General features: G+C 42.5%; 1 protein-coding gene across 1 annotated transcript in view; it reads left to right on the top strand.

The window, feature by feature from the left end:
• LOC136638492 (mannosylglucosyl-3-phosphoglycerate phosphatase-like) overlaps positions 1-16,739 on the top strand; it is a 48,998-nt gene that overhangs the window by 195 nt on the left and 32,064 nt on the right. The window lies entirely within an intron of this gene.

Below are 16,739 nucleotides of genomic sequence, written 5' to 3'. Positions count from 1 at the left end.
CTCCCCTCCTTCTCCCTGCCGTCGCTGTTGCCAGTGGAGCCGCTTCTTTGTATCTTCCGAGCTCCGGCTCTCCCTCTCCCCCTCCCCGCCGCTGCAGAGCAGAGAAGGAGCAGCGGGGGCATGTGCTTGGTGCGCGTGTGTATATCAGCCGGAGGCGCGCAGGCGCAGCGCCTCGCTCGCAGGAGTCATCTCCCTGCCGCTGGAATATAGTCTCCGAAGGTTCCGCCGGCACAAGGACAGCCCACTGGGAAAGCGGGGCGAGGAAGAGGAAGGCTGCAGCGAGGAGGCTGTGCTAATAAAATAGCGCAAGTTAAACACAAGTGCAGTCTGGTGCCTGCGCTGAGGAGTGGGAGTGCAAATAGAATGCTAGATGCAGGGAGGTAGCAACAAGATGCAAGTAACTTGTGATCTTGCGTGTGCTCCCTGGTTCTCACACATTTATTACTGGGACACACTTTTTAGAATGAGAATCTGTCAGGACCCACCAGAAGTGATGTCATGGCCGGGAGTGACTCATCAAGCAGGAATTTTTTTTGGCAATCCTACCCACACTTACCCAGGAGTAAGTCCCATGAACTATCATTGCTAAAAGCATATACTCAACAGCTTGTTAAACGTATAGATTTGTAAAATCTCCCCAAATACAGTCACATACCATGGTAGCATCAAGTCTACTACATTGAAAACGAAATACTGAAATGAATGGGGACCCACCTGAAATTGGCTTGTGATCCACCTAGTGGGTCCCGATCCATAGTTTGAGAAACATTGCCTTAAGGCATTTGGTGGGCCACTGTGAGATACAGGAGGCTGGACTAGATGGGCCCTGGGCCTGATCCAGCAGGGCAGCCTCTCCAACAAGGAACGGCTGGAGGCGTCTTGTGTTAAGAGGTGCTGCCTCGGGGTTGAAACAAGAGGCATTTGCACAGATGGGTCACAAATGGATCTTGGGCACCTTTGGAATCAGTGTGGACTGCGATGGACCACGCGCAGCCTGAGGCTCAGGCTCATGCTGGGATCCTACCAGGCTCTGGCAGTTTAACAGTCAGCCTTTCCCTCATCCTTTCACCTGCCAGCACAGAGAAGCATAGAATTAGGTCAACTGGTGTGCCCTTTAGATCACAGAGTGCCACCTGTGCAAAGTAGTGCCGGCGCTGTGCAGAAATGTGCTTCCACTGCAAGATAGGTCAAGATTACTCCTGTAAAGCAGTCAAATGAGCCTTCCCTTATAACTTGGAAGCTCTGAACCAGGCTGGAGTATCTTGATCCAACTCTGAAATCAGCCATGATGGAGAGGAACTCTTTTCCTCTGGGTGGGCAAGCGACTGGTTGAGAGTGGCCTTTAGGCACATGGGCATCCCATGTGAAAAATGAACATGATGGCTGTTCCCACCTCCTTCTGCACAGTCCTTTCAAGCAGCCACTTGCAATAATGTGGAATGATTCAGCACTGACAGCTAGAAGATTTCTACTATGCATCATGTATGCACCAATTTATCTTTTGCAAAATGCTTATTTTCTTCTGTTTGTTTTTTGTTTCCTGAAAAATCTTGGTTTTTAAAAAAGTGTCATGTAGCCCTGCCCTCGAGGCCTAAAGCAGGGGTCAGCAACCTTTCCGGGCAAAGAGGCTAGACATTCAGCAATGATGTCATCAAGTTGCTAAGCTCCTGGAAGTGGCTGTACTGGGCTTGGCTTGGGAGGGAAAGCCTCCTGTTCCCCTGTGCTGCTTGGACTCTACCAGCCTGGGCAGGCAGCTTTGCCATTCCCTGTCTGCCACATGGCAAATTAGATAGGAGACCTCTCAAACCAAGTTCCCCGTAGGCTGGATGACTTTGAGTGACAGGCCAGATGTAGCCCACAGGCAATAGGTTGCCGACCCTGGCCTAAAGTCTTAAGCCCAGCTCTGTGAGTGCATAATACTAGAACTCCGTGTTACCCAATGAAACTGATTGGCAGTAAATTGAGGACCAACAAAAGGAGGTACTTTTTCACAGAGCACATGATTGACTTAGATTCTTTTTTTGACTTAGATTCTTCTTTTGAAAAAAAGATTTTGTTTTGACTACTGGCTTAGATGACTTTTAAGAAAAGGATTAGTAAAATTCATGTCGGTTTAGGGACATTCATGGAGGATATCTGCAGCTATTAGTCATGGTAGACAAATGGCAAAGGAAGGCCATCACTTTCAGAGACATCTGGTTGAGTGCTGCTGGAAATAGATGGCTCTTGATCTGATCCAGCAAGGCACTTCTTCAATTTTAAATATTCCGATAATGAGCAGAATTTTCAAACTGTATAAAGATGCCACGGAACACTGGGAAAGACTCATACGTTAACTATATGGCTCCTCTGGCAGCCATATAATCTACACCAGATGCACAGTAGTCATTTCTCGTACCATAAGAGAGCAGTATGTACTTAGCCATGGTGACCCTTAAAAAATTCACAAACAGAAACAGAATAGAGGTCTTCTCACGTGTAAGGAAATTAGAACATCACTGCCTGCAAGGAAATATGTGAATGTGTATCATGCGAATATTGCTTTCCTGTCCAGTTACATGCTCCAAGTCTCTAGATCAGTGTTTCTCAAACTGGTTTGGGACCCACTAGGTGGGTCATGAGCCAATTTCAAGGGGGGTTCCCATTCATTTCAGTATTTTATTTTTAATATAGTAGACTTGATGCTACCATGGCATGTGACTGCATTTGGGGAAATGTTACTGATCTATACTTTTAATAGGCGATTGTGTATATGCTTTTAACAATGATAGTAAATGGGACTTACTTCTGGGTAAGTGTGGGTAGGATTGCAGCCTAGAATTGTTAAAAACTTTCCTGCTTAATGATGTCACTTCTGGTGGGTCCTGACAGATTCTCATTCTAAAAAGTGGGTCCCAGTGCTAAAAATTTGAGAACCACTGCTCTAGATTCATCTCCTGTGATCATGGGAGCAATCCGTGTGCATAATGTTGATTCATTCTTTCTCTACAGGGAATTAGACTTTGAGAGCACAGGAAGGAATGCTACAGGAAAATATGTATATTTCCAATTCCCACCCTTTTCCACCACAATCCTTTCAAGCAGAGCAGCTTCTGATCTCTGAAGGGCTTTCGCCTTCATCACTGAAGAAGAGGATTCTGATCCGTTTCGTAGAGTTCTCCCACCTTAAGCCCTTCAAATCAAAGCAAGGAAGGGAAACTCACAGCCCAATCCTATGCATGTCTACTCAGAAGTAAGTCCTATTAGATTCAATGGGGCTTACTCCCAGGAAAGTGTGGCTAGGACTGGGCTGTCAATGGGCATGCTATGCTGACCATATAGCTGAAATGGTGGCATCTGGGAAGGCAAGGAACTGCAGCTGGTGCAAACAGGCATGAGGAGAACAAGGAGTTAACTGCAAGGAGTGACATAGCCTGCATTTTCTGAGCTGTTGCTTTGTCATCATGGGTATGACCATTATGGCAACTGCAATCACTGTGTTTATAGAAGTGAATGACATGAATATTGCATATCCAGTGCACAGGACTGTATACTTGTGGTATGTGGTTTCACAGTTGGAGAAAAACATGACCTGTGGCCAGTTCAGTAACAGAAGCTTGGGCTTGCTTTGACTCATATTTTTAAAAAGCTGTTTCCAAAATCAAAAGCTGGGTACAAAGAGCATTTTGTTAGCAGCAGCTGATGGGTGCATTTGTTTTTATTGCAGATTTTGTTAAATTATCTTTCAGGTAACCAAGAGTCAAACATGTATATAGCGCCAGGTTGAAATACGCACAAATAGGGCTATCAACATTATTTTCCTGGCATGATAGAGTACAAACAGAAGGTAAGCGGTGAACCTTTTTCCAGCAAAGGTGATGTGATGGGAGAAGCTTCACCTACTCAGTTTTGTTCTCTCATACTCAGTAGGACTGCTAGGGGGAAAAAAAGAATCCTTGACAACCTACTCAGAAGCATGACAATAACCAAAATAGAAATCAGCGCACACAATGGAGATAACAAGATGTACTTGCTGACCATCTCTTTCATTTCATTCATAGTCTATTTAATGTCAGCAGTGACTTTCCACTGACACATAGCTGCAGTCCGTTACAAACTTCCAAAATTTACAATGGTGAACTTCACTTTTCACGACAAATCCTCTACACATCTATCCACAGATGGAACAAATGACACCATCTGGGATCTTAGGAATATCTCGAGAAGAAAGCACATTGCAATGGCAAATTTTTGTTTTATAAAATGAGATATCATAAATAATAATAGCATGGGGTTTTTTGTTTTTTTTTGGCCCCATTCAAGCAATAGTTTTGGAAATGGCAAAACTGGGCCATTAAATTACGGTCCAACATTCAGTAGGAATTATTACGATCAATCCGCACATGGCCTTGTAATTTTCATTTCCAGCTATATCCATTTCAGCACTGGAACCTTGAACAGATGATGAGCTTTTTAATACTACATTATTAATATTCCATAATATATGGATTTTTGTTTAGAGACAATAATAGAGACTACCAGGATGTGAGCATCATTAAGCATTCACTGTTTTCTGCATGAGATTGTGACGAGCCCTTTGGGAACAAAGACTTGGAATGGGGCAAAAAAAAATTGCTACTACTATGCATTTATTATGTCATTTCCTTTTGTAATGTAAATTTTGAACATGTAAGCATCCCCAAACTTTTGGAATAGAGTAAGGTGGAGCTCTAATTTTATAACAAGTAAATAAATGGAAAGATGCTAAGCTTCTTCAAGACTCTTCAGAGAAACTCTTCCATTGAGTTATTGTATCAGACCTTTGTCATTAACAACATAAGAACAGCCCCACTGGATCAGGCCATAGGCCCATCTAGTCCAGCTTCCTGTATCTCACAGCAGCCCCACCAAATGCCCCAGGGAGCACACCAGATAGCAAGAGACCTGCATTCTGGTGCCCTCCCTTGCATTGGCATTCTGACATAGCCCATTTCTAAAATCAGGACGTTGCACATACACATCATGGCTTGTAACCTGTAATGGTTTTTTCCTCCAGAAACTTGTCCAATCCCCTTTTAAAGGCATCCAGGCCAGATGCCGTCACCGCATCCTGCAGCAAGGAGTTCCACACGCTGAGTAAAGAAATATTTTCTTTTGTCTGTCCTAACCCTCCCAACACTCAATTTTAGTGGATGTCCCCTGGTTCTGGTGTTATGTGAGAGTGTAAAGGGCATCTCTTTATCCACTCTGTCCATCCCCTGCATAATTTTGTATGTCTCAATCATGTCCCCCCTCAGGCGTCTCTTTTCTAGGCTGAAGAGGCCCAAACACCATAGCCTTTCCTCATAAGGAAGGTGCCCCAACCCAGCAATCATCTTAGTTGCTCTCTTTTGCACCTTTTCCATTTCCACTATATCCTTTTTGAGATGCGGCGACCAGAACTGGACACAATACTCCAGGTGTGGCCTTACCATTGATTTGTAAAACTGCATTATAATATTAGCCGTTTTGTTCTCAATACCTTTTCTAATGATTCCAAGCATAGAATTGGCCTTCACCAATTTTACCCCAAGATCTGGCTCCTGATCTGTCGCAGACAGCTCAGAACCCATTAGCCTATATGTGAAGTTTTGATTTTTTGCCCCAATGTGTATGACTTTACACTTACTTACATTGAAATGCATCTGCCATTTTGCTACCCATTCTGCCAGTCTGGAGAGATCCTTCTGGAGCTCCTCACAATCACTTCTGGCCTTCACCACTCGGAAAAGTTTGGTGTCATCTGCAAACTTAGCCACCTCACTGCTCAACCCTGTCTCCAGGCCATTTATGAAGAGGTTGAAAAGCACCGGTCCCAGGACAGATCCTTGGGGCACACCGCTTTTCACCTCTCTCCATTATGAAAATTGCCCATTGACACCCACTCTCGATTTTCTGGTCTTCAACCAGGTCTCAATACAGGAGAGGACCTGCCCTCTAATTCCCTGACTGTGGAGTTTTTTCAGTAGCCTTTGGTGAGGGACCGTGTCAAATGCCTTCTGAAAGTCCAGATAGATAATGTCCACGGGTTCTCCCACATCCACATGCCTGTTGACCCTTTCAAAGAATTCTAAAAGGTTTGTGAGGCAAGACTTACCCTTACAGAAGCCAGGCTGACTCTCCCTCAGCAAGGCTTGTTTGTCTATGTGTTTTGAGATTCTATCTTTGATGAGGCATTCCACCATCTTACCCGATATAGATGTTAGGCTGACTGGCCTATAGTTTCCCGGGTCCCCCCTCTTTCCCTTTTTAAAGATCAGCGTGACATTTGCTATCCTCCAATCCTCTGGCACTGTGGCCATTTTGAGGGACAAGTTGCATATTTTAATCAAGAGATCAGCAACTTCATTCTTCAATTCCTTAATAACTCTAGGGTGGATGCCATCAGGGCCCGGTGACTTACTGATCTTTATCAATGAGGTCTGAAACATCTTCTCTTTTAACCTCTATCTGACTTAATCCCTTGGTCAGGAGGGGCCGTTCGGGCAGCTGCCCGAGGTCTTCTGCAGCAAAGAACTCATTCAATTTTTCTGCCATCTCTAAGTCTCCTAAGTCTCCTCACATTGTCAACGAATGTGAGTAAACTCCTACACTTGAGAATTGATCAAACCAAAGCATAACATTCCAAGATTTCCTTTAGGGATATAAGACTATATACCAGGGGTGGCCAAGCTGTGGCTCTCAAGCTACATGCTGCTGTTTGACATATATTGTGTGGTTTGTGGACATCTGTTTGCTGAACTCCTTTTTTATGTATTATTCTTTATTATTATTAACTGTATTTTTACCCACTTTTCTCCCCAAGGGAGAATTAATATAAGAGGCATCACAATTAATATAAGAGGCAAAAAAAATTTCCAAAGCTTTATAATTATTTACCAATATAGAGTCAACTGGATTTAAATGTAAACTGAGAGTCAACTGGATTTAAATGTAAATGTACTGTTCATGGTGAGTAAATATATTTAAGAATTTAAATGCTTCTTAAATATTGTGGCTCTCAAACATACGGAGTGTATTATATGGGGCTCTTACATTTGGCTGCCCCTGCTATATACTGAAACTTTTCATTATTACCCATCAGATTTGTTGTTTTTACTTTAGTTCCCGAGCAAAGGGACATAAGTTACCAGGTACCACAAGACCCAGTCTCTGGGCCTGAGAGGTAAATACCAGACCTCTGCTCTCTATTATCTTGACAGCAGGTTGGCAGAGGAACCACAGGATGGTGTTACCATCCAGTCCAAAGCTGCTCTGGGAAATGGGATCTGAAGCTGCTGGTTCAAGAAGTCAGGTGACACTAAGTACAAATCAATCACTTTCCCTCATTAATTGCACCTATTAATTATAGTACTGCCTAAGATTTATGTAGTGCCTTTTGAGCATTCAAAACATTTTATAACATCTCTGTTGTTAAAATAACCTTGCAAAGTAGGTCACTGTTATTATTCCAAGACTGCAGATTGGGGAAAGGGAAGGGAAAGCTTGCTTCAGTTTGCCTAGTGAGTTAATTGATGTGAGATTTGAACTGGGATGAGCTACTTTTAGCCACTCCAGAACTCCTTTGCTGAACTCCAAAACATCCTGTTATGCTCTCCTAGATTTCCAGCAGACTTGTCTTTGAAGTGCTCTTACCCACTATTTATCTGCCTACCCAGTTCTGAGGTTCTTATTTATTCATTCATTTCCTTTCTTACTTGCTGTATTTGTGCCTCCACGGCCTTTCAATAACCCATTTTCAAAGCCTAGAACATATAAAAATACATTAAAACAATAAAACAACAACAGCAGACTCATTCTTTGAGTTTCTCAATAAGTAAAAGCCTTTGATAAGGAATCCTTATCCTAGCTAACACAGCAGAAGACAACAGAGGCATTCAGGAAGACTTGATAGAATGGAAGACAAGGGCTGAAACTAACAGAATGAAATTCAGTAGGGACAAATGCAAAGTTCTGCATGTAGGCAAAAAAAAATCTAAGGCACAGGTATGGAAAGGGCAAGCAGTACAACATATGAAAGGCATTTTGGTGCTACAGTGGATCACAAGTGGAACATGAATCACGTCAGCAGTGTGATGTAACTGCAAAGAATGCTAATGCAATTTTAGGTTGTATTAGTACAACTATAGTTTCCAGGTTGCAAGAATTAGTGGTTGCACTTTACTCCATGCTAGACAGATTGCACTGAGAGTATTGTGTCCAGTTCTGGGTGCTACACAGATGCAGCCAAACTTGAGCGGTTTCAGAGAAAGGCAAAAAGGATGGTCAGGGGTCTGGAAAACAAGTCCTATGAGGAAAGATTGAGAGCACTCTGTATGTTTATCTTAGGGAAGGCAGCAGCGGCACATGATAGCACTCCTCACATACCTGAAGGTCTTGAAAGAGGGCAATGATTTGTTTTCTGCTGCCCGAGAGAGTAGATCTAATGGGCTTAAGCTGCAGGAGGTGAGATTTAGGTTGGATTTTAGGAAGACAATCTTCAAGGTAAGAGCAGTTTTACAGTGTAACCCAGGGGTTTTCAAACTTTTCAGCATGAGGGCCGCTTGGCATATCTGACACAGTGCTGAGGGTCAGAAAATAAACAAGTAATAAATACACGGAGGACAGGTGTGCGGACAGTTTGATTGAGTACAATCAGTGGGTGGGGATGGAAGGAGGAGGGGAGCAGAGAGCAAAACTGACTTGCACAGGAAAAGGGGGGAATGGATTTTGAAAAAGCATCAAGCAACCCACAACACAAATATTTTTTGGCTCAGTTGCTGCTCTGTTGTTTAACTGGGCCGACGCAAAGCTCTGGGGTGAGTGGGGAGGAGGCAGGAGGGAGGCATTCCTGGGCAGGGGGACAGTGGGCCGCCCTGGAGGCAGGTGGGTGGGGAGCGGGAGGTGGGCCTGGGATCCAGCACTTATGCTGGATCTCAACCCCCATTCTTGGGGAGAACAGAGCTGCTTCAAGTCGCTCCACTCTCCTTAGACTTGTGCCACCTCAACAGGCGGTGCAAGTCCAAGGAGACTCATAGGGGCAAGAGCGCCTTACCTCTGGCTGTGTCGCTTTTGGCCTCTATCCTACGCTGGATACAGCACAAGCCTCTTGGCTTGCCTGTTCCAGCGTAGGGTAGGATTGTGTCCAAAATCAGATAAATAAATGGCTCCAAAAGGGCTCACAATCTACATAAAAAGATGAAGAACACCAGCAAACAGCGACTGGAAAAGATATCCAGCCAAAGACAAGCATTTTCATTAGCCAGTTTGTTGTACCTTTGACTATCCCCCTTTTCCATTTTAATTCCTTTTTCTTTTGGGTTTCAATTAATTGACTATATTTTGACTCCTTTCTTCCTAGTCCATGTTCATGGGTAATTCAATGAGTTGTCACATCTGGAGCTATGCAGGCCCATACCCCATTAAAGTGTCCAGGCTTTAGGAATTATGTTTTTAGATTCACTGTAATTTTTTTCATATTTTATTGAATTATTTTTTTGTGGCAATACACCTATCATTCAATGTATGAAAGCAATTTCTGCATCAAAAACAGTTGCATTAGTATATCACAACAGTAAACCAAGGCTTAAAATACCATTAATTCTTATGTAATATCTTCTGACTGGTATAAAATGCAAAACACAGTCCACTGTTGAAATGCAAAAGTGACATAATATATTCAAGAAAAAAATTTAAAGACTCTTAACCAGCTAAAGGGAGGCATATTGACAGAACTAAGGGCGGTGTTGAACCCACAAGATCACTCAAGAGCTTTGCACACAAAGAATACTGACAAATGGAGAGCATATCATGGGATGATGTGATGTAGACCCACAATGCATTTGCACTTAGTGCATTCATCCGCAGCACAAAGCGAGAAATTCTAGACATCTAAGAAGTTTGAATTGCTCACCAATGAACAGATTTCTTCACTATAGTGAAAATTTTCTACCCAAATTGAAATTAAAGGTTAAAAAAAACATTCTTCATTAAAGCAAAACTTCATAATTTGGATGTTTGTAACTGAGAGTTTGCTGTATGCATTATTTTATTATTTTGATATTATGATTAGGTAATTATTTTTGATATGTTGTGAGCCACCTTGCGTGCCAAAAGCAGGATAGAAGTCTCCAAATGGATGAATGGATGGATAAAAGATCCTGTGGACATTGATGTTACCTCAAGCGTGCACTGATCACTCTTAGACTCTTAGACGCTGATCACTCTTAGACTTCACATTCAGGCAAGGTATTAAATAATTACCAGGATATAATTGGACTCTCTTGTTGCTGGAACAACAAAGGTAGAGTGCAATTGTTGTGGGGAGGAATGAGGGTTTTCCCAGGCAGGAGGGAGACACACCAACCAAGGGCAGAACTGGCAGAACTCATGTCTCCTCTTCCACACCTCCACAGGTAGCAGTTAACAGGCTCTTGCCTAAAGGCGCGAGTCTGGGTCTGGGAGAAGGCTGGAAGGAGTAGACTCATGTATGCCAATATCCTAACCCCGTCCATTTTTCTTACTGCTGCCATTACCCATCTTGGACTTACACCTGCTAAACAGCAGGTGTAGATCCAAGGAGTCCCATAGTGGTAGTGAAGACTTTTCTGGTGAAAATGAACAAAACCTCATTTCCCAGAGGAGACATTTCCAACTGCCCCCCTCCCACAGTGCATGTTCCATTGGCATGGCTGCATTGTTGGGGAGATTTGGGTAAGATTGGGCTGCCCCTCTAGTGAAGAAAATTCTAGAATTAATCCAGCTAATTTTCCGTCTGATTCTAACCATGTTTTCAGCAAAAGTCAGTCCCACTTAATTCAATAAGGACATGCTTCCAAGTAGGATTGCTTCATTGTTTAGAAATATCTGGAAGGAAGAGGTAGCAATAATATGTTCAGTTGACCTGACCGAAGTGACAGATTCCAGTCTTGTACTTAATAATTCTGCTTCTAAGCTGCAGTTGTTGCAAGGCCTTTTGGGGTTCTGATATGTAGCATTAGTGCATTGTCAGACATTCTGAATCCGATATTGTGAGTGATCACCAACTGCTTTCCATTGTCTACACAACCCACTGTCTTCACTATAATCTCTGCTGCTTTCATGTATGGTTCTGTCTTCTCCATAATTTGCCAAGAGTAGATGAGAAATGGTAGCCCAAGGAGCAGATTTTAGTTGTGTACCTTAGTGCACATGTGATCACATTCACACATATGCACATTATGGGTTTGGGGGCAGGCATCCCACAGTGTGCCCACATCTTAGTGAGCATGTATACATTTTCATATGGACATATGTGCAACATGAATCACAAACTGCTTTGTGAACTTTTTGTTGAAAAACGATACAATAATAATAATAATAATAATGAATCACAACAGAAATGCAAGAAGTTCACTGACTTTTCATTTTTCAGAGCCAGTGGCTGGCATGGACAATGAAATCCCAACAAAGCAGCAAATATATCCACAATAATATTTATGTACGAAATCAATGTACCCACTCTGGTTTTTAGAAAACTAAAGCTGCAATCCAAACCACACTTTCCTGAGAGTAAGCCCCATTGAACAAAATAGGACTTACTTCTGAGTAGACCTGGTTAGGATTGTGCCCTAAGAGCACAATCCTAACCCACTTTGCAGCACTGACATAAGGGCAAAGCGGCTCCAAGGTAAGGGAACAAACATTCCCTTACTTTGAGGAGGCCTCCATGAGTGCCCCCCATCTGCAGGATGCAGCACACAGCATGCAATACTGGAAAGTTGGTTAGGATTTGGGTCTAAAGCTGCAATCCTATCCCCACTTACCTGGAAGTAAGCCCCATTGACCATAATGGGACTTACTTCAGAGTAGACATGCATGGGATTGTGCTCTAAATGTCCACTCCTAACCAGGGGAAACACCAGCGTGCCACCACATATGCCACCACATAGATAGACCAGCCAGTGCAAAAGCCCTTCTGCCAGTGGGTGCTACACAGACGCTATTTCAGCAATCAGAAAATTGCACACCACCATTAACAAGGCACATACCATCCACTGGTGCAACTCTGCCAGCAGAGAGGCTGCAACAGGGTGGAGAGCAGGCTAGGATGTGGGCAGGACAAGGTGGTTGGTAGACAACAGATGTATGTATTTATTTCTACCACCAGAAGCGGAAGACTTGCCAGGAAGAGCCACAGCCTACTACAGATACTGGTTAGGAGCAGTTGATGAATGAAGTAAAAAGCAGCCTACAGCACATGAAACTAGAGTGGCACTCTGAAAACAGAAGTTTTTTTTTTTTTTTTAAACTCTCCAAAAACTGCTGAGATTGCATTGTAAACTAAAAAGCGTGATCGGACGCCCAGATGGCGTTGTCCAAGTCATCAAAGGCATTTAGAGCTATCCACCAGAGTGTGAACATTAAGTCGATGGAAAGCCTCCAGGAGAAGTGGCTGGCCACATTTCAAATGACATTTTGCCAGATTAGCTGCCAGAAATAAAGAATGTTGTATGGGATATGATTTTTTTTTACAGATACACTGAAAACAAATATATACAGATGCGTTCCGAATTTCTGAAAATGGCAAACATATTTTTGTTCATTTTTATTCTGTTATCTTTAGCATAATGTACCTTTGATCAGTTGTACTTTAAATGACTGATATGTGCTGCGCCGTTGTTACATTTAGAAAGCATAATAAACAATTTTTTTTCCAGACACAGTTTCATTTTTATTGTTTATACTGTGCCATCCACATCTGTGGTGACTTACAATCCACTCTAGTATGTGTAAACAGGACAGGTCCCTGCACCAAATAGCTTGCATTCCAAAACAGACAGACAGAGGGAGGGGAAGGAAAGACAAGAGGCTATATCCAAACAAATTATTATCACCTCTTGGGAGGTAATATTTTTATTACCTCTTGTCTTAAAAATTAATAAGGTTTGAGATAGTCACAACTAACTTGTTTCATTGATTTCAGTGGTACTTTCTTTGGACACAACGCAAGGCTAGGGCGATGTGAATGTGGGCAAATGCCATTACACGTACTGAAAGTTTGGTTACAGTTGGATTTGGTTACAGAGGATTAATGGGATAAGTCAAAGAATACAAGGAAAATGTGGGCTCAAAGGAGGTATCTGAAGGAAGAGAGTTCCAAAGACTATGAAGCCATTTTCAAAATCCCAATCAAGTTGAAGATGAAACATACTCAGCACAATCCTATCTTGAGCTGGAACATGCAGGCTAGGAGACCTGTGCTGTATCCAGCACAAGATAGAGGCCCAAAGTGGCTCAGCTGGAGGCAAGCCACTACATCTTCCCCTTACCCCTGGGTAAGACACCACAACCCCAATGGGGCTCCTCGGACTTATGCCACCTCAGGAGGTGGCATAAGTCAGAGGAGAGCAGATTGGCTTGCAGCTGCTCCGTGCTGCTCGGAGAACAGGGTAGGGATCCGGCATAAGAGCCGGGTCCCAGACCTGCATCCTGTTCCCCGCCCGCCCCTGGGAATGCCTCCCTCCCGCCTCCTCCCTGCCCTCCCCAGACCCTTGTGTCGGCTGAGCACGGCAGATGCAACCCTCCCTGCCAGAGTTGGCAGGGTCAGTGTGCGTCCCTGCACTCATCTAGCTGACTCTTGAGGAGGCACAGACATGCTTTACAGACAAGGGACTTGCGCTGGCCCAAGGCACACTCAAGACTGCACCCACTGTGTTCTCCTTGCGTTTTTTGGTCACTTACATTATACAGTTTCAGAACTAGTAGATCCAGGTTGTAAACGCAATTAATGGGGGGGGAAGGGATGGGGACAGCAAAAGAGTGCACACAGTTTGCTGAGTGTGCAAACTTTTGCAGATTCCAGGTGAGGAACAGGAGATCGAGTGAATGAAGGCCTTGATGTTCAGAAGTGTTTCAGTATCTAGTATTGCAAGAAGCATTGCGAAAAAAATGTACACATACTAAAGCAGACTTAAGGCCCTATGCTCACCAGCGGTTTTTCACAAGATCTGCATACTGGCTTTGGGCCCTCACCACAGCAGCCATATGGGATTGTTCATCCTTCCTTCGCGTGGGCAACAAAGTCACAGGAGGAGCAGGGAAAGCCCTGCAGCTGTTCCTTGCAAACACCCTTGTAATTACAGACATTGCTCCTGTTTAACTTTTAAACTTTTATCCCTGTCAGTGATTTTTTTAGAAGGAAGCACTGTATACATTTTGCCTGTATATTGTCTGCATGTTTTCTTGTGCCTTTTTACCTTTCTAGAGCTACTTTTTTAAAGCGGTGAAAATGAACATTTATTTAGATTATTACCTTTTGTCAGATTTCTTTCATATTTTTTTTCCAAAGGCTGAGCTAATTGCTGCAAGAATTCATGTGAAAAAATAAATTACTTAGATGCAAGCTTGAAAAAAAGTTGTTCACTAACTTCCAAATGAACACAGCAGTTGAAACTGCTATTCATATTTTCATAACCATTACTTAAAACTTGCATACCTGCACTTGAACCAACTTCTGCTACAATAAAGAACCATCAAAATATTCAAATCAGTAGGAATTATAGGGGACTAAAAAGGGCCCAGCCCCCTTACTTTTTGCTGCTCCTTTCAGCTATTGTTTTTGGAAGGCGATAGGTAGATTTAAAGAATGTTTACTCAGAAGGAAGTCTCCATGTGTTCAAACTCCCAAGTAAATGCTCACAAGGTTGCAATATACATCAGCCCCATTAGATTTGGAAGGCTGCTACTCAGAGTAAATGAGTAGAGGCTGCCAACTTTACATATGAAGTTGCCTTATAGTAAGTCAGACCACCTCACTCAGTATTGTCAGTAGTGACATGCAACCATTCTCTGGGGTTTTGAGCATGGGTCTTACTTTGCCCTATCTGGAAGATGGCTGGAATTGAACCTGATACCTGGGACCTTGTACGTGCAAAGTATGGGCTCTATGTCACATGGACACATGTCACATAGCTTGGAGTCACAGGCCTCCCCAAAGTTGCACAGTCAACTAGGAAAATGGGTGCATTCATTCGAAAACAAAACTTTCTAGAGAGGGTATGCCATAACCAGGCTTATCCTTCTTCTTATCCTTCATGTGAATGCACCACGATCCTCAGGTTGACCTCTCTCTCAGTCATTCATGCTTGCCATCCATGAAGGCCAGATGCTGCTATTTTCATCTACATCCACATGCAGGATCCTGAAATCTGTATGGATGACCATAGTGTAAACAGTGATGGAAGCAAACCATACTTTAAAAAAAGATAAAACACCCATAATCTTTTGCCTTTTCAATGATAAATGTGGGTAAAATGTTTTTCCCCAAATCAATATGTTTGTATTCTTCCCATCTTTGCATTATATTTATATATTTGAGTCCTCATTTTTTTTGGTCCAGTTGAAAGTGCTGGTTCTTATCTTTAAAGCCCTATACAGGTTGGACCCTTAACACCCAAAGAACCATCTGTTTCCATGTAAAACTGCCCATTCATTGAGATTTTCCAGGGAGACCATACTCCAGTCCACCATTGAAATAGGCTAGGTTGCAGGCATGCATACAGGACAGGGTTTGCGGACCAATGGATGTAGAATTCCAGGAGGCTTCCCCTGCTTTAAAAAAGATTCTTATGAACTACTTATTTTGCCAGGCTTTGAGGCTTTAAGGATACTGGAGGAGGTGAGCTGCACCTGAATTTTAATCTCTGTTTCAATTTTGATGTTGTTTTAGATTGTTTTATATTTTGTATATTTTGCAGTTAGCCAGCTCAGGATCATGTGTGATAAAAGGTGGAATAAAAATGAAAATAATAAATATATAAATAAAATATAACAAAAATTTATATCCTACCTTTAGACCTTCTGACCATAGTTTCTCATATTTCATTTGCTTGGGAAAAAAACACAGATAATTAAAATGAAGTGAGGCAATAGTGGAATGGCATTTATCGCATGTTTCACAATTATCTGCAATTTGAGGATTGATTTTCAAAGAGAGGGTAGGCCTTGTAAAAGTCATGATCTGATATTCATTCACCAGTGAATATGTTTAGTGTTAAAAGCTTCAATTTAAAAAAAAAGTCATTTTAATAATAAAAAGTAACTGAGAAGTGTACGAAAGACTATAGTTCTAAATTTCCAATAGTGTTTCAAGTGATAACTGTTGTAATATTTCCAGGGTGAACGCCTGACATGTTCACCTCCGTTTCTGTGTGTGTATTGTGTGTGTGTGCATGAGAAAGAGCGAGACAGAGAGACACACACACACTCTCCCTCTGTGTGTGTGTGACTCTCTCTCTTTCTGTCTCACTCTTTCTCATGCACACACACAATACACACAGAGAGAGAGAGAGAGAGAGAAAATATAAATATTAATAAAATTTTAACTAGGAAAAAAAACATTCCTTTTACAGTATGCATGGGAAGGCCTATTATAGAGCACCATAGTGTAAATCATATATCTTCCTGTTCGTGTGTTTGCTAGGACTGATTGACAATAGAGTGGAATCTCAGCTGCAAATGTTGATGGATAACAAATGGAAATTCTTCCAGGTTACATTCTGACTCAATCAAAATTGATCACTGCTTTTATTTTCAGGTTAGGTCCTGATTTTCAGGGTTTACTGCAGGTTACCACCTTTTTTCTGATAGAAGCCAGTTCCTGTACCTTAAACAGCTGCCTGACAGAAAGAAAATTTAGCAGGTAAATCTTTTTTTTGCATCACTACCTTTTCCCTTTGGCAAAAAGCAGGATCTGTTGATTT

This window comes from Tiliqua scincoides, chromosome 2 (assembly GCF_035046505.1).
Source record: "Tiliqua scincoides isolate rTilSci1 chromosome 2, rTilSci1.hap2, whole genome shotgun sequence".
NCBI classification, from domain to species: Eukaryota; Metazoa; Chordata; class Lepidosauria; order Squamata; family Scincidae; genus Tiliqua; species Tiliqua scincoides.
Note: the sequence above shows the minus strand (reverse complement) of the source record. Positions and strands in the feature narration are given on the sequence as shown.